This window comes from Trachurus trachurus, assembly GCF_905171665.1.
Source record: "Trachurus trachurus genome assembly, chromosome: 15".
NCBI classification, from domain to species: Eukaryota; Metazoa; Chordata; class Actinopteri; order Carangiformes; family Carangidae; genus Trachurus; species Trachurus trachurus.
In genome coordinates, this window is record NC_139906.1 from 28,467,413 (window position 1) to 28,491,513 (window position 24,101).

Sequence of the window (24,101 nt, forward strand, 5' to 3'; positions counted from 1 at the left end):
CGAAAAAAATTAGTATAGGTTTAAAGCTTGTTTGTAGCGGTGGCTCCCAGCACTGCTCTTCCTGGTCCGTCCAAATCTCGCCGATTTGCATTGACACCCAGTTCATGGCTCCGCAAATTGCGCGAGATTCTGGCAGAGCAACACTGGGAGCTTCCGCTACAAAACAAGCTTAAAATATAGACTTATTTAATTTTTTTCTGAACAATTTCTCATGTCGGGGCTTCAATACAAGAGGGACATTACAGACGAGCACTATGGAGGTATTTGGATGTTTCTTGGTGTGTCTTTTTGGACGAAGAAAAGTGAGCTCCGTTCGCAACCGTCATATGGACATGCAGTGCTGCACGGAGCCCCGCTGTAACTCAGAGAAGCCACGGAGGACTCTGAAACAGCAGCATCTCCCTCCCACTCCAACTAATGAGCTGTTCCTGCTCGGGTCACAATGTAACAAACATGTCAGCACATGTTTATAGTGCAGCAACATGATGGCTGAGCCCAGAGTCACGCCCATCAAATTGACAGAACTTATAAATACAGTATTTAACCTTTAATGACTCTACTGTGCTAAATGATTCATGTTTGACATTTGAGGACTGTTTATCTGCTTGATATTACACTACAGAGTTCAACTGAAGTTTCTCACCCTGATGAATAGTCCATCATTTATGATGTTCATGTGACTTCTGGTTCTTATCAGAAAGTCAGGATAGTTATTAAAAGGCATCAAGTCATTAGCTTTAGTTACTAGGGGTGGGAGAAAAAATCGATTCACATAAATATCGCAATATCTTTTTTGACGATTTTTATTTTCAAAAATAGATTTTTTTTTAAAGATTTTCAAATATTGTGCAATGTGCATTTGTTAGCCTTTTTTACATACAGAGAGTACAAGTTTTGAAAAGGGTTTAAGTTCACTTTATATTGGAGTATGTTAATTTATAGGCTCCTACAGTATTTGTGTGCAGATAAATGTTAAAAATGCAGACTAAAAATCGAGAGAATCTGCAATATCGTAGAATCGCAATTTAAATCGAATCGCCATCCAAAAAATCGTAGAAGAATCGAATCAGGAGAAAAGCATATCGTCCCAGCCCTATTAGTGACTTCTATGTATCTCTTCCTACAGATAAGTGATGTTGGAGGCAGACAGCAGTACGCTCACACCTGACTGTATCCAAGAGTCAGTGAGTGAGTTAGTGGGAATGACCCACCATTGAGGAGCATAATAAGTGAATTATTTCTTCATTGGCAGACAGAGTGGCCTTTAACCTTCCTCCGATACAGTACGGCCTTTCTCCCAAAGGTCGTTCTGAAGTGACGGCTCCATTGAAATCTGGGTTTGTAACGAGGTTAGAATTAAACAGCATCTAATGAGATAATGCTGATCATAATCTCAGACTGACTCATGACTCGCTGAGCGACTTGTGGAGCATCGTCATCAGAGCAGAGTTACGTGAACTGCGAGGGCTCTGTGAGGGGAGTTTATTTCCAGCTTTGTGTTATTTTGTCATTTCAATTAACGCTTCTTGTCCCATTGTGATTGGCTGTAAATGAGTGAGACATCTGATCTGTCTGCAGAAAAAATGCATTCGTGAATAGAGTCACATCAGGGGAGTCTCAAAACACACACAAACAAATGTAGCAAAGTTTACAAACCAAAAGCACTTTGATATATGAACTGTCGATCCTGCATGTACAATGTAACAACTTCCAAATTTCTTGTATTTGATGAAGATTGAAAATACTTTAACGTGCGTATATTTGTGAATTTCTATTGCGCATATTTAAAACAAGAAATATTTGTGTGCATCACAAATATGTTTCTAAATCTTATTTAATTGATTATTTAATGAGTCGGATGTCGCAACGTTCTATTTTTAGATAATCAGCTGATAACATGGAAAAATCATAGAAAATCAAAAAACATTTTTTACCTTAATTTCAAAGCAATGACATTCAAAAACAATCTCCCAAAGTTTCACAGTCCAGATAATTGAGAAAAGGCACGTAAATGATGATTAAAGTTGACTTGCAACTTAAACCCTCTGAAAATGAGCGTTGCTTCGGTGGAAAACATGAAATATCTCCTGAACCGTTCATGATAGAGACGAGCTGTAAACTGCATCTGAATCGTGGGATTCTCCGCTTTCCGACGGTCATTGAATGGTGCCTCTATGACGGGAAGGGACGGGTACAGCAACAGATGCTAAACCAAGTAGCATCGACGCTAACAGAGCGTAGCATCAATGCTAAACCGAACGTAGCATCGATGCTAAACCGAACGTAGCAACGACACAACGCTTGCACATGTTTTACAAAACGTCAACAAAACATGACAACTTCTGAACCATTTATGACAGAGACGAGCTGTAAAAAGCATCTGAATTGTGAGATTCCCTGCTTTCCGAGGGTCATTGAATGGTGCCTCTATGACAACAAGGGACCGTATAGGGTGCGTGTAATCAAGTGGTAGAGGAACAGACGCCAGAGTCACTGGCAAAAACTTTAACTGCTATTTTCTCAGGTTTTAGAACGGAATAAGTGAGTGAAAGATCGTAATTCAAATGGCCACATCTTGAAAACCATCAAATGTATGACTTTGACTAGGGTATCATTTCATCAGCTTATTTTCTAATCTTTCCATTGATTGTATATATACACACACATGACTCAAAACACAAAAACATTTTCAATGCACACAAAAATATGTTTCATAATATATAAGTTAAAAAAAAAAAAATCTCCAAATTTGTGAAACATTTGTGAATCATTTTCTGTACATTTATTAATTTCTTTGTGCATTCATTAATTTTGACACTATTCTAGCTCCATATGTTTTGCATCAAGTGCTGCACTTCTCTACATTTTGAAGTCACATCCACTGAAGTGTGAGGATGAACATGACATGAAAAGTCACAATGAAGAGTGTGGGAATGGAAAGGGTGTGTATGTGTGATAAGCAGCGGCAGCCTGAACCATCTGGGGCCCCCATCCAGTTCATAATATGGCCACCATGTTACCACGGCACTAAGAAATCAAATCAAACATTAATTAAACCGACTGCCAAACACTCCACCATGGTTTAACTCGTTTCAGAGGGCGAACAACATGTTTCTAAACCTCATCTGCAGTCACAAAGAGAGAAAAGTGCGATGACTCACTTGGGCTGGTTTTCCCTCCAATGTCACAGCAGCTTCAGCTCGACATCGCTAGAAACATCTGGAAGAGACAGGAGGACAGACAACGTGTCAGGATTGTGCAAACATAGTGAGGAAGAAGCTTTTTGAGGAAGCGGCTCTGACTTTTGTCATCCACCATGTTTACACGATTTGGAACTGGGAAGGCTCTGAAATATATTCTTTTAGCATATCATATGTGGACAGCACAGGTTTCCTCTCATTGGTCAGTTGTGATTAGTCAGCAGGGGAGCTTCTGTGATGATTAAAAGTAATTGTTTGTGCTGTTTGTTTCTGGGCTTCGGCACCACAGGCCTCTCGTTCTGAGTCCTTTAATCTTCATTTACTGTGTTTTTCTGGGTGGATATGGAAGTATAGACGACTGGTGATGTTCTGCACTTTGTTATTGTGAGCAAATATGATGAAAAACACCAGAATCAACAGTGAAGCAGCCCATATGTTATTCCCTTTCATGTGTGAGTCAGTCAGCCTCAGCCCCACTGCCTCTGAACTACAGATGCAAACAGCTCACAGATACAGACTCTACAAAGGCTCAGTCATTTGCTTAAACAGCTGGATGCTGTAATTCTTCATAAATGTTTTTCTAACAAGGAGGGAAGAGTGCTTTTTTGCCGGGGACTATTTTTTCAACGGCGGAGTGATCCACATTTGATGCTCCAGTGAATATTTAGGACAACAGGACTGTGTGTGGGGGACTTAGTTTTTCTATTTGGACCTCACACACACAAAATGGCAAGAAGCAGAGTCATCACATGCACTATACACAGAGCGCACACACACACACACACACATACCGCTTCCCTTCTTGGTGATTAATCAGACTCTTTCAATACCAGTAAACATAAAGACCCACCGGTTTTATCCATGTTTCTATCAGCAGCCTCATACTCAGCATCTCCCTGTGACACACTGTGTCTGCTACACACACATTTAAACCACATGCACATTACAAGATGTCAAGATGACGTGTGTAAAAAGGTTTAAAGGTCTTTTATATTTCTGTCCTGAGTGACAGTAACTACACGTCTTAGCATGAAATGTGTTTAAACACATATTAGAAGACGAGTGAACATGATAATTAGGGAAGTGTGTGGTTAATAGGGGTGTCAACAATAATCGATTCGGCGATGCATTGCAATGCGGGACATGCACGATTCAGCATCGATGCGGCAACGTGCCATAATCGATTATGTCACTGTTTATTTTCTGGCCTCAAATAAAGTTGTGAAGTTTCAATTACCTCCGGGGGCGTTTCCGGAGCAACGACATGCGCAGCCTGTAGCTACATGCTAAGCAGCAGCACCAGCAGTAGCAGTGTTGCCGCTGGCTTTCTTTTTCCTTTTTTTTTTTCACCCGCGGTCGGGTCGAGAATTAATTAATTAACGCTCGTGAGTCCGGCCGTGTTGGGTCCGAGACTCAACAAGCCGCTCGGGTTTTACCGTTAGGCTACTACAGGCAGTATGCCCATTTATCACCAATAAACACAGTAGAGGAGGGGGAGTGACTGAGCTCAGGCTGATGCAGAGAGAGAGAGACCTGCCGTGCCGTGTAAAAACAACCACAACAGAAAGTGTCACGACTTCCTGTATCGGGCCCTTCAAAATAAAAGCCCCGTAGTCTTTCATATAGTTAAGTCATATTGATTTTGAGTTAATATTGACAAGACACGGCTCCAAAGGTTTGTTTGTTTTTTCCTGCGACCAATCGACCAATGAAATTTTGGTTTGAAAATCCCATATCCAATACCTGTACCATTCAATTTTATTTTATTTTATGACATTTATGTCAAAGATACAGGAGAGTGATAATACATAGCAGCCGATAAAATCTGTTGTTCAATATTTCATGACTGATGAAAAATTTGCCATGTTGTGTGCAGTAGAATTTTGATGCATTGCAATGCATCGCAATGCATCGGAGAATCGAATCGAATCGAATCGTTACCTGCTGAATCGTAATCGAATCGAATCGTGAGGGCAGTGCCAATGCACACCCCTAGTGGTTAATATGAGTGAAATGGGTAGAACTAAATAAGTTTTATACTGCTTCTTTCTCAGACATGTTAGTTTTCAGTCTGATGATTATTTTGAGTTTTAGGAATTGAAAATTTGGATCTTTGACTTGTGCAGATGTACTTTTCCTTGTAGTACTGTTTAACAATGTTTTCTCATTTCATCTTTTTCTTTTACAAAATTAGGGCTGCAGCCTGCCCCGACCAAAGATTTCCTTGGTCTACCAGTAGTTAGTCGACTAATGGTAACAACATGATCGATAAAAGTTGCTTTTGAAAAAAAAAAAAAGAGAGACCTGCCATGCCTTGTAAAAAAAAAAAAAAAAACTGACAGCGAGCGTCACGACTTCCAGTATCTGGCCCTTCAAATTCAAAGCCCTATAGCCTTTCATATACAGTTCAGTCATATTGATTTGGACTTAATTTTGACAAGACATGGCTCCAAATGTTCTTTGTTTTTTTTCCTACAACCAATCGACCAATGAAATTTTGGTCGGCTAATGATTTTGTGGTTGACCAGTGCTTGGTCGACTATTTGGGGGCAGCCCTATACAAAATTGAAACATATTACTAAACTTAAAGCAGAAGTAAGCGATCCGGTGGTTTTGGCTAACTTCCTGTCAGCAGATGGAGTTAGCAGTCCCCGCCCTCGTCCCTACGTCACCACATTCACGCCCATCCCTTGGCTGCACACACAGAGAGGACCGCCCCTTTATGCTGTTCTCTCTCCTCATTGGATAAAGGTTGTAGGATACAAGGAAAGTTTTCTCCTCGGCTTACAGCAGAGCAGAGGGACTGACAGACCCGTGTTTCAGACCAAACACTCTATGTAAGTGATTGCTGTCGGAAGATACAACTATTTAAGACTTATATTAACACAAATATTCCACTTACTTCTGCTTTAATTTTGAAAAGACACGGCTCCAAATGTTTGTTTTTTTACCTACAACCAATCGACCAATGAAATTTTGTTTGGCTAATGATTTTGTGGTTGACCAGTGCTTGGCCGACTATTTGGAGGCAGGCCTATACAAAATTGAAACATATTACTAAACTAAACTGTGTTGCACAGATAAAGTTTCCTATATAATCTACATGTCTGTGCCTGGAAGCAGCTGACCTGCAGAGGGGGCAGATCCCTGACAGACCCGTGTCCAGCAGCTTCTCTCCTCTCTGTCCTCGTGATGATTCTCTGTCTGATCGATGCATCACTAAATAAAGTCCTCTCGCTCTGTTATCACACAACAAGTCAATGGGCTCTCAGCGTCATCAGCTGTCAGCCACCAGCTGTGCCGGTCAAACTGACGCTCCTGAACCACACCATGGTTTATACTGCAAACACGGCGCGCACACACCAGCTTCCTGTGGAGGTTCTCTACAGTTCCTGAGGAAGACACAAAGTTCACACTCTGTAACACCTGAGAGGCCGAAGTCACAGACAGAGACACACAACACCATCAACCTGCTCAACATGGTTCACCGTGCACGCAAAGGCAAATGACTTCAAAGTAGTCAGCCAGTGCAGCCGGGGCGCCAGGCTGCTGAGCTGCTGCTGCTGCTGCTGCTGCTCACATGTGTGTGTGTGTGTGTGTGTGTGTGTGTGTGTGTGTGTGTGTGTGTGTGTGTGTGTGTGTGTGTGTGTGTGTGTGTGTGTGTGTGTGTGTGTGTGTGTGTGTGTGTGTTCTGTTATTTGATAGTTTGTAGGAAATGCTTTGCATGCGCATCGGAGGTGACTGTGGGAAAGACAGTGAACTTACAATTGCCTCTAGTGTGTTTGAATGTGGCTGGTAGTGTAGAGCAATGAGCTATCAACAACCATTTAGCATGAGCACATATAATTTCGGGCTGCATGATAAATCGTTAAAAAAACCGTGATCTCGATTCATGCGATCTCATTTCTAAATGGCAACAATTCTTCTGCATTTTATTTCTTGAGCTCGAGCACAAACAAACACTCCTTTTTTCCTCTCAGAGTTTCTAAAGTGTCCCTGTCAGTGCCCATGCCCAATCGGCACCCGGAACAAGACCTGTTCCAGACACTTCTGCACATGCTCCATTTTACGACAGGCATACCGGTACTGTAGCCTACTGAACGTGACCCGCTCCAACTGACAGCGATAGCGTTAAAACAACTAAAAGCTGTTTTGATTCCTGTGTAGCGCTGGTTATACATCACTTCATTAAAGAGATTCGCTTTTTTTTTTTTCGTGTCTTGCCTCACTCCCGAGTCCATGACAAGCAGATAGACACCATCCTTTCCACTGTGCGTGCAGTAACAAGGGAGAGCCCGTATCGCCCGTAATTAGCTTAGCTCAAACGCGGTAGTGTTAGCCTGCCTCCACCTAAAGTCATCAGAGAAACTCTTCAGCAACTTTTGTTGCTTTCGTCCGAACAAAATTGTAAACAGCTGGTATTTAGACAAATTAACGACACACTGCTGATCTAAACGGCTACTTTCTCGCCTAAAAATGTTTGAAATGTCGATAAAGTGATATATTTACAGAGTTTAGAGCTAAAATGAAATAGGCTTCTGACTGCTGATTTCGTCTGGGTAGGAGGCAGGCTAACACTACCTATACACTTCCAGAGTTTGAGCTAAGCTAATTACGGGCAATATGGCTCTATCTCCCTCATTACTGCACACACAGTGGAAAGGATGGTGTGTATCTGCTTGTCATGGACTTGGGAGTGAGGCAAGACACACAAAAAAATGTTGGCAAGACACACAAAAAAATGTTGGCATATCCCTTTAAGTTTTGAGAAAGTAACCATTTTGATTCCCAATCTGTGTTCAGTTTATCCAAATGATGCCTGTTTGGAAGTTTGCTTCGACGTTTTGGGAGAAGTGAAGCTCCTCCACCTGTGGGAGCAGCGACCGGGACCAGCGGGTCGTCACGGAGACAGCAACCCGGTCTCCTGAGGGGTCGCCCTGGGAGAGGTTTACCGCCGGCTGGTTAGATTCTTTTGAGGAGATAAATGTTGGTCTCATTGATGAAATCTAACAACTGTGGCAGCCGTATTAGTTTGTTTGAATGAAAAGTGAAGCTTTTATCTATTATCAGTATAATCAGAGGCAACCATGAATGAGTTCGCCTCAGTTTCACGTGATTATCACTGTCAGCCTGTTAGAAAAACATTTTACTGACCGAGCTGAGACGCAGCTCGGTCCCCCCCCCCCCCCCTTCCAAAACAAAAACTCTTCGGATCTGAACGATTCACACAAGTCACCTAATTGGCCACGAAAAAAGCGAGTAGCGCTTTTCGGCGCGCTGTTTGCATCCCTGCACACCTTCTAAATTCTACCACTCAATTCATGAATCTGCTATAGTCAGTCAGTTGTTGGTCTGTGTCAGGCCCCCATCACAAAAAACACATTTGCCACCCAAATAAATAATAAACATCTCAATTTGGTGAAAAAAATTAAGCAAACAAATCATAATTCACATTTTTTCTAGAATCCTGCAGCTCTATCCCCTTAACACCCACTGGCCCAGCAGACCCAGTATTAATGAAAAGCAACACGACATGTTAAAGGGTTAAAGAACAGAACAAAATGTTACAGGACAGTGTAATTAGGAACCATGCACTTGTTGGTGTATTCTGATCTGAAACCAGCTGGGTTGTGTTCATGATGCTTCAGGTTGTGGGCTATATACGAGTACAGAGGGAGGTGAGGCTGAACGCTGCTCTCTTCCCTCTCACACCCAAACTAAAAGTAAAAATACAAGGCACTTCTCTTTCCTGTGCCTTGGGTTTGAAAATGATTTTTTAAAAGAGTCACAGGTGAAAGCGGCTGCCAGGCTGCGGTAATGAAAGACAGAGGCTACCTAACAATTAATGAGCTGCTGCACGTCTCCTCCGGCTGCCAGAGGTGCTCTGTTCTCTCTGTTTCATCATCACTCCAGGCAAGAAAAACCAAACCAGCCAAGAAAGGAAATGCACACTAACCGTAAAAAGAGGACATCAGAAACAAACACAACCCTACACACGACGAGACCACAACCAGGAATGTGGCTGAGGCTTGACACAACCAAGTCTGGAATGATAGGACGTTAACAAATCCAACTCATTAGTCGCTCTCTGCTCCTCTTGGCTTCCTGTTGGACAGAAGTGTCCAACATCAGGACTAGTCTGGTCAACAGTTGAACTTTGCCCCGGGTGAACAGGAGTTGACCGGTATATTTGATTGGCTCTAAAACAATCGGCAGTTTACCAGATGTTCCCTCCGTCTCTGCTTTAGTTACACAGTTACTATGAATGTGTGTAATGGATCTTCTCCTCAGTCACTGATTCAGGCACTGTGTCGCCCTTTTCACCTTTCCATGGAAGAAAAAAAGTGAATATATATAAAAAGGGAAGCATAAAAAAAAGGAGGAACACATGACTGTCACTGACGTTGCCTAATTTAACAGCTGCAACAGTTCAAGATAGCAGCGAGTTGTGCTGCTGCTTCCTGCTCAGCCTGGGTTGGCTTCAAGCTTTTCACTTCACTAAATCTACACACCATGGTGCATCAGTAACACACTGGATGCTTCTGGGTACCAACTGAAATGTCACAATTATTATATAATTGCCTCATCGCAGTTATTTGAGCTGACCGCAATTATTTCGCACAATGGTTAAAATGGTTTCCATTCATCTGCAGAAAAACAGCTGGATCAAACTAACAGAAAAGTCAGATTTCCATCACTGTTTCCACCGTTTGAGGTTTGACTGCTCCTCTTTTAATGACATCATCATGGTCCCTTCTTCTATGGCAGTGTATTTCAACCTTGGGGTCGGGACCCCACGTGGGGTCGCCTGGAATTCAAATGGGGTCGCCTGAAATGTCTAATCTTTTTTTTTTTTAATTACTGATTAAAATATATTTTTAACTAATTATTATTCTTTTAAAATTATGATTAAAAACACCACACACAATCTTAAACAACTGTATTCTATACTTTCACTTTCTCAAATATAAATTTCAAATTAAATGCAGCATATAAAAATATCTGAACTGGCGCATCTTGATTAACCCCTAGAGGTCCAAGCTATTTTTCCCCATTTCTTGCCCGCCTGGTCTTCTTATCTAAAAATGCTTCTGTATCCTCAACCCTAGAAGGTATAATCAAATCAGTAACATCTTTTTTTTCAGCACAACCTAGGCTATCACAATATGTATGCTGAAGTGATGTCAAATGAATGTATAAAAAGTTAGATGTCCACAAATACAAAAGAAAAAACAAAATCGGAAATGTCATCACAAGTAACTTATTCAAAACACACAACAAATATATTGGAAGTTTGATTTACAGCTTTGGAAATTGTCTAATAAAATATTTTCTGTGAGAGGGGAACAAAAAAACACATCAAAGTCAATATCATTTACAACTACTACACTACTTTTCCCCCGCTACATGGTGTCAGTATTGCTTTGTGTATAACTCCTCCTACGACACTGGCGTAAGTCAGCATGCGTAAAAGCAGTCATGAATCCCATTGTACGCCATTTACGTATGACGAAGGCACGTACACGGCATTTTATTGGTCAACAGACCCCAAACACAGCGCATCAAGATGGCGGACCGGAAGGAAATTATTACCGGAGAAATTGACAAATTATCGCAAAATACACCAACATTCCATTGGAATGCCTTTATTGAGTTATTGTTCAAAATACTCCCCAACTTCACAGTGGATTATAAAACGCCTGGAGGTGCTAGAAACGAGTGGAGAACGACATCGGAACGGCCGAGGGGTTTCCTTTCAGTAGCTTTTCAAAGTAAGAGCCTACGACACTCAGATATGAAAATATGATTGAATAAGTAATGTGTGCTCTGTTACATCGTCGACGATGCAGCGGACCCGTAGGGGTTAACGACCACAATCACTTGACTTTGGGGTCGCCAGAAATTTGTGATGTCAAAATGGGGTCACGAGCCAAAAAAGGTGGGGAACCATTGTTCAATGGTTTAATGACACATGAGTGGAGCCACAAACTGTTTATAAGAAGGAGCTTCATTTCCAAAACTGTCAACCTGATTTTGATGAGCATCTATTGACATTAGAATCATGGATTTAGTTGCAAAGCCAATAAATGTCTCCATTTCATGAATTGTATTATTATTAAACTATGTTTAGGCTTTTTATAATAATAGTAATATCAGAAAAAGACAAATAGTTAATCGCAATTATTTGTATGGCAATTAATCGTCTAAGAAAATGATTCTGACAGCCCTAGAAATGTGTACACACAGAATCCAGCATCATAAATTCTAACTCAGTAAGGTCCAGATGAAGCATTTGTCAGATCATCAAAAGTCTGAAAATCCCCAACTGTGTAACTTTCCAAAAGACACAATTCAGCACTCGTGGACCTTTAATACACTTATTGGTCGACATGTTCCATCTGAGACAGAATGATGAGCGAGGTCTCGTCAGCGATGAGTCAGATGTCCTGAGCCGATTCCACAGATCAGATGGCTAAAATAAAACTGATCAAAGTCCTGTCCTTCTGTACTCAGCTCTGTGTTTTTCCTCCTCCGCCTGCCGGTGTTGCACTCTGCTCCGCTTTACACCACGCAGCCTCTGCACTGCAGGAGTTTGTCTCTAATGCTCCTGAAACATGTGGGCAAATCATCTGGTTGCATTAGTCAATGACGAAACACATGGATTCGCTCAAGTCAGACGGTAGCAGTGATATGTATGCCGTAGTGTTAGAAATCCAGAGTATAACAGCAGCTCCTGGCAAAGACAACGAGGTCGGTAACACTTGTAATTCATTATCCATGTTGCTCTCACCACCGGTGGTCCAGGGTCGATATGACCCAATCACAGAGCAACTCTGAGTGTTTACATCATCACTTCTAACGTTCTGGGGCTGGAGAACTGCGCTGCGGATGGTGGATGAAGAGACGTAGGGCGCTATGATTTCACTGATCACAGAATCGCTTAAAACTTAAGCTATTTTTAATGTGGAATTTGACATAATTTGACTGAAATGCTGCTTTTGTGTATAAGAGGAACGAATGTATGTCTGGGGAAGATTGCATAGAGGGAAGCAAATCTGGATGCACAAGCGTAAAAATACATGCAATGACCAACTATTGTCCATGTCCAAAAACCATATGATAAACAAGGAACATTTTTTTTATTACTAATATAATTTATTTTACTGGAAACAGTTTAAAGCTCATAAGCATGAATATTTTATTGGTAATTTTAGTACTTATAGCAGTGTTATGTTGCATCATGCAGTATTTGTTCTTATGGTATGGAGAAAAGTGTTGTTGGTTTGTTACCTCAATACATTTAAAGTAATTTCTATTTAATTTGTGTATATTTTAGTCATTAACATTAAAAACACACTATTTTTGGTAGTAAAACAAGAGTAAAAGGTAAAAGACGGAATTCACCCTTTGTTGGCTTTCTGATTGGTCTGCTGATCCACCAATCAGAGTGCTTCTCCCCATGTCACGAGTTGCACAAACCCTGGGATGAAACAGTATGAAATGAGGTAGACAGCAATTTTTTCTGGCAAAAACTACTTTTTAATTTTACAATATGGTTAAAAGGTGTAACGTTATGCTAATGTATTTTGAACTTTGTTAAGTTTTATGGGGAGAAATGGGAGATTGGTGGAGATTAAGACTAGCTAACGTTAACGTTAGCTACCACATCATTAGCTAGCTAGCTATTGTGAGTGACCAAAACAATGATTTTTCACCACTTTTCGGAAATGTCATGTAATGCCCGTTCAATGGCTCTTTAGCCACTTCTGTCTTCTATCACGGACACAATTTTTCTGATAGATAAGTTAATTCAAAATTTCCTTACAAGCAATTTAAATCTGCCTAATTTTCAATGGTTTCAGTGGGAGTTAACCTTTTCGTGACCATTGTTTGACGAACCTAGCACCAGTCACCGAAGAGGGCGGGACTAGACGAAAGATGAATTCCCCAAAATTAAAATGGAACTTCCAAAAATTAAAGGGACAACGAGGAGTTTGTATTTGGTAATTGGTTATAAAAAAGTCTCACATTAATGTGGCTACATCTACGTTACCCACACTTGTTAATGGCTCCATTTTCGATAAATATATTGTTTGGTCTGTATCGTTATTTTGTTATTATTATTAGCAGTGGAAGTGCTGGGTGAGCCGACCAGTGTTTCCTTACTTTTGGTTTCCCGGACGTTGCCCGGTGGGTCATGAGAATAACGCCACCAAATTGCCATTTATGGTCGGAACTAGGACGGTATCTGATCGTCTTCGAACCTCTGACTTTCATTCTTGATGAATGAAAACATTCTTGGCAAGACGTCCGTCTTGCGTCGGTCCAAGAATTTCCCCGTGCGCACTGAGGCTCATGGTAAATGTAGTATGAAACACTTTGCTTTCCAAAACTCCTCGTTGTCCCTTTAAAACGGAAAAAATTGAATTTGAATTTGAATTTTCCAAATGTCATACTGTCCTGCTTATCGCAAGGTCTGAAAGTCTGAGACCACCCAGGCAAGTAGATCAGGGCATCTCTGTTGATCACAGCCCAGCAGCCTCCTCTGAGTCTCTCCTCTCTGCTGCTGAGGGATGTGGCATTGTGTGAAAAGCGTGACGTCAGAGCTCATCCTGTTGTGTTTCTGTGTTTCTGTGTGTGTGTGTGCGTGCCCTCTTCCCTCTCTTCACTTTGATGTCTCATTTTGAGCAAAGAGAATCAATCCTGCACTTCATCAGCCTGCAGGGTGAAGCACATGGCCTCAGCTGCTCTCCTCCGAGCTCGCCGCTGATTAACACTCGTCCGCGCACTCTTCATTAGCTAGAGCCACTTCACTTGAAGCCTTGTGTGACAGCGACAGCCACAGCCGCACGGTGCTGCTTATAATAACAATTCTGCTCCTCGGTCACACTCCCTTGACTGTGGGGATTGTGTACCAGCCCGTGTGTGTGTGTGTGTAGCGCCCGTGGAGGGGAGGAGAGAGAGAGGAAAGGGAACACTGTTGCATAATCTCCCGACAGCAGAGAGGACGACTCGGCCTCTCCTGACTGATGCTCTCCAATCCTGTTGGCAAACGCACAACTGAGGAACAGCTTGACCCTGGCAAGTCCCTTATTTGTGTGAAAGGTTGTCCGTCCGTCCGGCACCAGCAGACCGTTGGACACAAAGCTGCATATCAACTTTTTCTTCCAAAACACATTATCGGTCAGGATACACAGACTGTGTGTGTGTCTGCGCCGCTCTCTGCTGCGTCTCTTTATCTCGAGCTGTTTGTGTTTGAAATGTAAATGTCGATTTAATGGAAATACTTTTTGTAAATCACAGAAATCACTGCGCGCGCTGTGAAAAAAAGAAAAAAAAACAGCATCATCAGGTATTCGTCATGTCTCTATTTTGAAGGGGTGGGGCGGATGGTGCTGTTCTGCAGTGCTGAAAGCAACACAGCCCACCACGCAGTACACACAAACCCAGCCACAGGCGCACAAACACACAAACTGTGGGGGTGGCTTTGTGGCTGTGCTTATGATTTATTTACACATGGGTAGGCAGCCAAACAGCCAATCTGTTAAACACTGTGCTATATTAGAAGTGTAACATTTATGCCACCTCTGCATTTTACACCTTGTTCTCTTGTTAGTACAAAGTCTGCAGAATGAGTCTGCAGCATTTGTGTTTGAAGTGGTGTTGAAAAAAAAAAGGAAGAACAGCAACATAGGAAGCCTCAGAAACCGATCAGCGCTCCTTTATCGCCGGCTCCCGCTTAAAACACAGCGTGCCTTTAGAAAATATTCTCCTATCAAACGCAGCTCGGTTCATTGCTATTCAGAACTCCACGTACTTGAGCCAGTCTGCTGAAGGTGGTTACGGAGCGCTGGAGGAAGACTCGGTGATTCCAAGTGTTCAGTGTGCAGAGGGGGATGAAAATGTCGGGGATGTGTCACAGTGTGGTTGTGTTGCTGCCTTTGTCTCGTTTGGAGCAGTTGTTCTGATACAGGGAGCGTTTAACCCCAAAGATGGGTTCATTTGGTCACATGTGAACACAGCGATCCCACTCCCATGCAGGATAAAACAAGCCAAGATATCGCCAAGGAGGTGGAGGTGGTTGTCAGCTCGCTTCCATTCCAACCCTGGAGCACGTTGCTGATGTTCCATCATTCTGGCTGGGTTCGGGCTGAAAATAAAAAACTCAGTTCGGGTCTGGGCTTCAATTGTGGTCAGATCGGGTCGGGTTTTAAAGGGGAACTATGCAAATCCGGTCACTTTTCTGCTGTTTTGCTAACCCTCCTCTCCTCCATGTGCATTTGTTTTTAACAAGGCCGTCGATAAATCAATCCATGGAGTGTTGGATAACATTATATCATATACAATGTTAAAATGTGTATGTGTGTAGTTTTATCTGTCATAAACAAGAGATTACAGGTGATGGGGCTCATTTGTGTCGTGGTGCCGCAGAGACCAGAGCTGGGACACCGGGTCGGAGGCTCTGATCTTACAAGGTTGGTTTTCAGCCAAGAGATGAAGACAGAGAGCCCCCATTCTTCCTGGAACAAGTTACAAGTCATTTATTTAACCATTACAATTACTCAGAAGCTGTTTAATTAAAGCAGAAGTAAGCGGAATGTTTGTGTTAATATACGTCTTAAATAGTTCTATCTTCCGACAGCAATCACTTATATAGAGTGTTTGGTCTGAAACACGGGTCTGTCAGTCACTCTGCTCTGCTGTAAGCCGAGGAGAAAACTTTCCTTGTATCCTACAACCTTTATCCAATGAGGAGAGAGAACGGCATAAAGGGGCGGTCCTCTCTGTGTGTGCAGCCAAGGGATGCGCGTGAATGTGGTGACGTAGGGACGAGGGCGGGGACTGCTAACTCCATCGGCTGACAGGAAGTTAGCCAAAACCACCGGATCGCTTACTTCTGCTTTAAGGTAAAAATATTAAAGCTAAAAGTCTTTAGTTCCTGTTTAATTTTCAGGTCTGTTGTGACCTCTATTCCATGGTTTTTGTTTTTCCCAGGTAACGGCCTCGTCCTTCTAGATTTCTGACCAATGAGGGAACAGCTGGTTCGTGCACAGCATTTGTTGACAACTTTGGACCGCTTAGGACTGTTACCATGTGAACACAAATGACTCAAAAGGGAAAAAAATGCCAACAATTGACCCTTTGTTGGCCTTCTGATTGGTCTGCTGTTCCACCAATCAGAGCGCTTCTCCCCATGTTACGTGTTGCGCAACATTCTAAGGTTGGACAACTCTGGCATGAAACCCTATGAAACGAGATAGGTAGACAGCAATTTTTTCGGCAAAAACTACTTTATAATTTTTCAATATGGTTAAAATGTGCCTGGGGTTCCTGCAATAGCAACTCACGATATCTGGAACGTATTCCTGGAGTCATTTTTATCCCATTCCCCAAACCCAAGACATCAATAAACATACAGCCTATGTAGGCTACTGTATATACTTTAACCTTCTGTTATGTATTTAGTTGAGCTTAATAATAGGGTTTGGGGGTGGTCCACTAGGGGGAGCTATAGGCATAGGTCAGGGGTTAATTGCATAGGTTTGTTTGTTGTTGTTGTGCAGTCCTCATGAGAAGTGAGCCTGTTTTTCTGTACTGCTATTGAAGCTCATTCATTCTCCAGTCCACTCTCTGGTCGTGTTCATAGACAGAGAAGATCTAATACCTTCAAAATTATCTAGCAAACGTAACATTACCGCTGCTAATGTATTTTGAACTTTGTGAAGTTTTACGAGGAGAAACGGGAGATCGGCGGAGATTAAGCGTTAGCTTGTAGCTAACGTTAGCTAGCGCCGTTAGCTACTAGCTAGTGAGTGACCAAAACAATAGTTTTTCCCCATTTTTCGGAAAAGTCAGGTAATGCCCGTTCAATCGCTATTGAGCCACGTCTGTCCTCTATCATGGACACTATTTTTCTGATGTATAAGTTAATTAAAATTTTCCTTACAAGCAATTTAAATCTGCCTAATTTTCAATGGTTTCCAATGGGAGTTAACTCTTCCGTGACCATTGTTTGTCCAACCTAGCAACAGTAACCGTGGGGGGCGGGGCCTTGACAAAGGGTCAATTGTATCATTTTAGCCCCTGAATCAGGAAAAAATAACGACTGGCATGTCTGAATACACCTTCTACTGCAATTAATGTAGTTAGGGGCTATTTGTAGATCATACAACCCCACTTTTAAAAAATGCTACTATCCCTTTAAGAACACATTCAATGTCCATGTTTCCTTATTATCATGTCAAACCAGAGTCTGGGCTCCAAATATCACCTCTATGTGCAGCAGCACACACAGTTAAAGAAACTAGTCCTCCACACATTAAAAATAGAGTCACTCTGATGTATTAAAGTGTGAGACACTCCCTATGAGCCTGAGGGAAGGCAGGACGGTCACAGTGGGGGAGCGGAGGGTGCTGAATGAGGCAGAGCAAAGCTTCCTGCTCAACTATTCATTACGGCCTATACCTGTCGAGTCCCAACATGTCCTAACACACCTTCCCTCCTCATTCTCCAGCTACACATTCTCCACAGAAACCCCCGACAATGCCCTGAAACCACAGTTTCTGTAGAGACACACACCGACAGCCTGAATGTTCCTGCTGACTACACAACGTTGTGAGACACTCGGCTGATTGTGTAACACTTCAAACCTTCTTTGATGTTACATTCGCTCACCGTCAGGTCATGGTCCCACCCTAAAATGAATTTACTGCATTCTGTTTGGACGACAGAGTAGTCTGCATCATTTCAGATAAACTCAGTTCTGAGTTCTCCAACAGCAACAGCAGCCCATGAGTGTTACATTAATACACACAGCTGCAAAGCTACTGATGTCAGATGTTAGGCCACGTTTCCTCCTCCATCTGTGGTGTTAGGATCATCACACCATCACTGGGTGCTTCTTCATGGATCCGCCAGGTGTTGACACTTTGCTCTGAGACTCTGCTCCGTGTCGATGTGACTCCATCCCATCATCTCTGCCCATTCACCCGCTGCACATTCAATCTCCTAATCTACCACATCCCAAACGTGTTCTACTGGATCCAGGTGTGGAGGCCACCTAAGTTCACTGAACTCACCGTCAGTCTTGCCGTCAGTCTTCCCCCGAAATCAGATTCCAATTTCTAATGCTTCTTATGGTAAATATTGGTATTATATTCAAACTTTTAATCTTTTTTGTTTGTTTAGCTCATTATATACACCTACCAGCTTATCATTACATCCCGCATTCTAACCAAATCTGTTATGTAACATGTGCCACACACTTAAAGCCCCAGTATGTAACTTATTTGGCTTTTTATTAGCAGAAATCAATTCTGTCTTTCATAAATACGTATTTCACTTTAGTCGAATCACACCCGCATACAAATGAAAGCTTTCTGGTACCTTAGAATGAGTTGTTACAAGTCGTTACAAATACATTAAGTGGGCGAAGCACCGAACCGAGGCGGCCATGTTGCATCGCCATTTTTTACGTTGAGTGGCAGCGTGACCGTAGGTAACCATAGAAACTCAGCGGAGCTGTCGGCTCGGCCTGTTAAAACTGTCACCACTGTGTAGTGTGAGGAAGGACGGAGGCACTGATGTTGCATTCAGGTGCAGTCAGGCAGACGGCCGCTGATTGATCAATTAAAAAAAAAAAAAAAAAAAAGAATGTGTGTGCGTAGTGTGTGGGAACACGTAGGCCACGCCCCAGCCGAATAAACGGGCAATTAAAAAAAACCTGCTTGTAAATTTGAAGCTGCAGCTCTACATCGTGTACAACAACCGTTTGTTTTATCAACATGTTTAGCTACTACCCCGAAAGTCGCGACGCACAACGTTAATTTGCGTTGTTGCGGAAGGCACACGGTCGAACGTCAGTTCCCACTTTTGAATTTTCACATTTTTTTAATAATTCAAATTCTGTTCGAATAGCGAAGTTCGTTCTGACAGCCAAACAAACAAAATCAGACAGAATCCTGTGGCTGTTCACCAACACTGGTAACAGCATCCTTCACTCTGTTGAGCATCATGCGGGATAAAGTTCATGAAGATCAAGGTCCACTTTAATGTGCAGTGTTTCTGTTGAAAAACAGAAGAATTAGGGGATTCAGACTGACTCTAATATCTGCTGCTCCATCAGCACAAATCTTCAGGTCTTCATCTGTCCAAGTGTTGGTGAGTCTGTGTCCTCTGCAGCTTCACCGTCTGATCTTGGTGACAGGAAGTGGTCTCTGCTGAGCACAGGTGTAAAGAGGAATGAGTGCCACTCTCCTCAACACTGCTGCTCACTGGATTACTTTTGGTTGCACTCTGAATAAAAACTCTAGAGACTGTTGTGTGTGAAAATCTAGACCAAACTGAGAAACAATCAAACCACCGTCTGACATCAACCATTAGCCTATCTCCCAGTCAAAGAGTGGTCAGCTCATTCTGGTGTGAATGCACCCAAAATGCATTCAGGACACATTTGAGGTCCAATCACAGACCACATTTGTTATTAGAGATGCGGATATCAGCCCATATATGTGACCCGTTCTATCAAAATGAGTCGGATGTCGCAACGTTCTATTTTTAGATAATCAGCTGATAACGTGGAAACAAAATAGAAAAACAAAAAAAAATGTTTTACCCTAATTTCAAAGCAATGACATTCAAAAACAATCTCCCAAAGTTTCACAGTCCAGATAATTAAGAAAAGGCACGTAAATGATGATTAAAGTTGACTTGCAACTTAAACCCTCTGAAAATGAGCGTTGCATCGGTGCAAAACATGAAATATCTCCTGAACCGTTCATGATGGAGACGAGCTGTAAACTGGTCATTGAACGGTGCCTCTATGACGAGAAGGGACGGGTACAGAAACAGATGCTAAACCGAGTAGCATCGATGCTAACAGAGCGTAGCATCGATGCTAACAGAGCGTAGCATCGATGCTAACAGAGCGTAGCATCGATGCTAAACCGAACGTAGCAACGACACAACGCTTGCACATGTTTTACAAAACGTCAACAAAACATGACAACTTCTGAACCGTTTATGACAGAGACGAGCTGTAAAAAGCATCTGAATTGTGAGATTCCCTGCTTTCCGAGGGTCATTGAATGGTGCCTCTATGACAACAAGGGACCGCATAGGGTGCGTGTAATCACGTGGTACAGGAACAGATGCCAGAGTCACTGGCAAAAAACTTAACTTTTAACTGCAATTTTCTCTGATTTTAGAACGGAATAAGAGAGTGAAAGATCGTAATTCAAATGGCCACATCTCAAAAACCATCAAATGTATGACTTTGACTAGGGTATCATTTTAAAGCTTATTTTCTAATCTTTCCATTGATACCAAAATCTCAACTTTGAAATTTGGGTCACTGTGACTCATTTTGATGGATCAGGTCACATATTGACTAAATAACTTAGATCAAGTATCAGATAATGGGGCTGATCCATAACGCTGATCCATCCACTTCAATTCTATGTTTGTGACATGTCAGCAGCATACAAAATGTCAGTAGACAACAAACGTAGAGACACAACATTTTACAAAGTTAGGAAAGTAATGTTAAAGTCACTGTCTTCCACGTGGCAAGATGTACTGTTTATTAATTCAACAGTGGTATCAGATCTGTATCGGGTTTCAACTGATACGTTAAGCCCAGGTATCGGTATCAGCATTGGGACTGAGGAAGCCGGATCGGTGCATCCCCTAATATCTAACAGCATAAATAAGTTGCTCCTCTGCAGCTCCACTGCTTCACATCCTGTCAAACATCTAACAGCGCTCTCTGACTCATCAGGCGCTCTGGGCAACATGACTGACAAGCACACACACAGAGCTGTTAAGAGATGTCCAGGCACTTTATTGGGTTTTTGATGACCCCCCCTCTGCCTCTAACATGACAGGATTCCTCCAGGTGCTCCCAGTGTGTTTTTATCAGAGAGATAAAGTGCAGGGAGAGGAGGGGTTGAGCGAATCATTACACTCAGCACATCTCTAAAAGGAAATGCAATTTAGTCCGTTTTAAATAGTAAAGAGGGAAAAAAAATCAATATGTGAGAAACACTGTGTGAAGACTAATGCTGCATTCCATATACCTCGGAAGTCGGAGGTCGGAGCTGGGAATTATGTCACACCCGAGTTATCAGCGTTTCAGTTACAAAGTCGGAAAAAAAGCAGCCAACGGCCAAAAACCCTGGCTGAAACTACCAGGCTAACAGTTAGCCGTCGTTAGCACGGTCTGCTTTGTAGTTCACATATAAACATGAAAAATGTAAATTACACTGTGACAGCATTGCATCTAACAATACTATGTATACGGCTGACATATTGTGACGGCAAATAGTAAAATGTGTTAATAAAAGGATTATTACAGGAGCTTCTATGACTGTTTACAACCGGGGCAGCCATGTTTAAATTTCAACTCGGGGGTTATGTGGATCGTCCGACTTTCCGAGTCGGAAATCCGACCTCGGGGGTCGTTCCAGTTGAAAATTCCGACTCAGAGCTTGGAAATCCCGACTTCCGAGTACAACTGGAACGCACCATAAGTGAAGCTCCTGATCTGTATCTGTGTGATTTCATGCAGTGAACGGAAGTCACATGGTTGACAACACTTCTAACAAAGACAGCCATCACGGCATTTCCGCCCAAAAATGCGCAAAACCTTAATATCGCAATTAAAAATTGGCAATGGAAACGCATGAAAAACCTCCAAAATACCACTAAAACATTTTTACGCTCTCATGAGGTGGTTTTCAGACGTATCGATCTAAGAGTGTATCACAAAAGTTGTGAAACTTATTTGGGTTCGAGAACATCACAGCTCATTGAACGCATTTCTTTCAACTTTACGAGAGTTACAGCTCATTCGCAAAACACTTTTCAAATGAAACACTTCAAATAGCAATTGTGCTATTTCGAAATTTAAGAAATATCGCTTTCATTTTGCGAAAACCTGTAATGGAAACCCAGCTAATGATGATGATGTCTGATGAGCCCCCCCTGCCCGCCTCCCGGCCACATGTGCAGTGTATCCTGGGTATTTTGCGAACAGGAAACCAGCCTACACAACCGTTCGATTCAGCTGTGACAGAGATGCTCTACAAATGACTCAGAGGCCGTTAAAACAGCATCTGTTATGATAACCTGATGACCGCTGCTGCCGGGGAACAAGCCTGGGATCTGCTCTCGCTACACACCAACATACCACAGCTGGGAAGACAGTTGTTGTCCTTTCCCTCGGGGGACGACTCGCTTCCAGTATTTATCCCATTAGTAGAAACATTCATCCACTTTCAGACCATGTCCATGCTGGTGCAGATACATTTAAGGACACATCCTGGTCCAGTGGTGGTGACTGCTGGTCTTTCAAAGAGGGGGAGCTCATTTTCAGCCTATAGGCTACATCATACAAACTAACAAAACGATATTAACCTCCAACAAGGAAATGTGAGAATCATTTTCAACTGAAACAAAGAAATGCTATAACTGTGTTGTATTTACAGTGTATGATATGGATGATATGTATTGGCAAGCAAATACCGAGAAATGAGCTGCAGTTTGTCTCTCGACTTCACTCGCAAAATCCGCAGTAGGACTGAACTGCAAAATGCTCCGGTGTCTGTTTGAAAATGGCTGTCATTAAAAAAAGAGATTCAGATTGTAGAACAGGGATGGACAAACTTTTTGCTCAGGGGCCACAATGAGTTTTAAAATGTGATGGCTGGGCGAGGCAGTATCAGATGGAGAGTGTTTGTGTGAACTAATAAAAATGAATGTAAAAGCCATTTCCTAAAAGTAAAAGAAAACTTACATTCAAATATAGTGGGAGGCGTGTTGTTGCTGCTCACCCTTTTTTGCCAGTGCATCAAAGTTTGCAATCTTCGCTATAATTTGGACAATTTTGTAGCAGTATTTGACGGGCTGGATTAAAAAGCCCATGCTTACTTGGTAGAGCTGCAGTCCCCACTGCAGCGGCCCTGGTTCGAATCCCGCATCGGGCAGCCCTTTCCTGCATTCCCCCTCTCTGCCTCCCCATTTCCTGTCTCTCTCTTGACTGTGCCATCGATTAAAGGCAATAAAAAGTCCCAAAAATATACTTAAAAAAAAAAAGCCCATGCCTTAAGCAGATCCTCCAATCATGATGCGGAAGCGCAGCGTCCAGGCCCGCCCACTGCTCCAATCACTCCCAGAGACGCTGAGGGTCCACAGCATTTAACCAATAACCATCAAGTTTCGCTGCAGCAAAAAAAAATAAAAAATTCTGCAGTCCCATTGAAGTCCATGGACGCTGAGCTTCAACAGGTTAAAGGGGGACATATTATGTAAATATCACTTTTTAAAGGTATTCAGAAAAGAAAATTTGATTCCACTGCGGGTCTTAACATTAGTGTAATAACTCATCTATCAGACGATGGAGCCCAAACTTTGTGCAAAATTCTATTTTCGAGTGAATCCAGGATTAAAGTGTGGTGGGTTTTTTTCACATTGGATAATGCAGGTGCACGGATTATACGTCAGCCTGCTCACGATTCATCAGCCACTGATATTGGATCCGTCAATCAAACGTCGGAGACACACACACACCGAGCTCGGTCTCGCCCCAAACACTGAATATCACGCCCGCTCGATAACGACCAATCAAATTTGTTTTCCTTACTCAGGTAAACTCGTGCAGCAACTCGTGGAAACTCGTAGAAGGAGGTGCGACAAACAGGACAAACGGCCATTTATGTCACCTTTAAAGAGCAAACCCCTCAGTTTTGGCTAACGTGCATCTAGGGTTGCAAAGGGGCGGGGCAAGCAGTGGTTCATTTGCATTTAAAGGGACAGGCGCTGAAACCAGCCGTTGTGAACAGGGCTGTTTTGAGCGGATTAAAAGAGCTGTGATGTTTGATCCTTGGGGGATTTTGACCGAAG

The 24,101-nt window shown here is 42.4% G+C and overlaps 1 protein-coding gene across 8 annotated transcripts in view; it reads right to left on the reverse strand.

The window, feature by feature from the left end:
* ndst2a (N-deacetylase/N-sulfotransferase (heparan glucosaminyl) 2a) overlaps positions 1-24,101 on the reverse strand; it is an 84,085-nt gene that overhangs the window by 44,832 nt on the left and 15,152 nt on the right. For 2 of the 8 annotated variants that reach the window (XM_083987962.1, XM_083987964.1), the window contains exon 2: positions 3,162-3,219. The gene's annotated coding sequence lies outside the window, so the exon portion shown is untranslated. Of the gene's footprint in view, positions 1-3,161; positions 3,220-6,328; positions 6,788-9,035; positions 9,055-9,156; positions 9,882-11,567; positions 12,308-12,605; positions 12,629-13,367; positions 13,387-24,101 lie in introns of those variants that run through there. The other 6 variants (XM_083987967.1, XM_083987965.1, XM_083987966.1 and 3 more) reach the window with 6 other exon arrangements.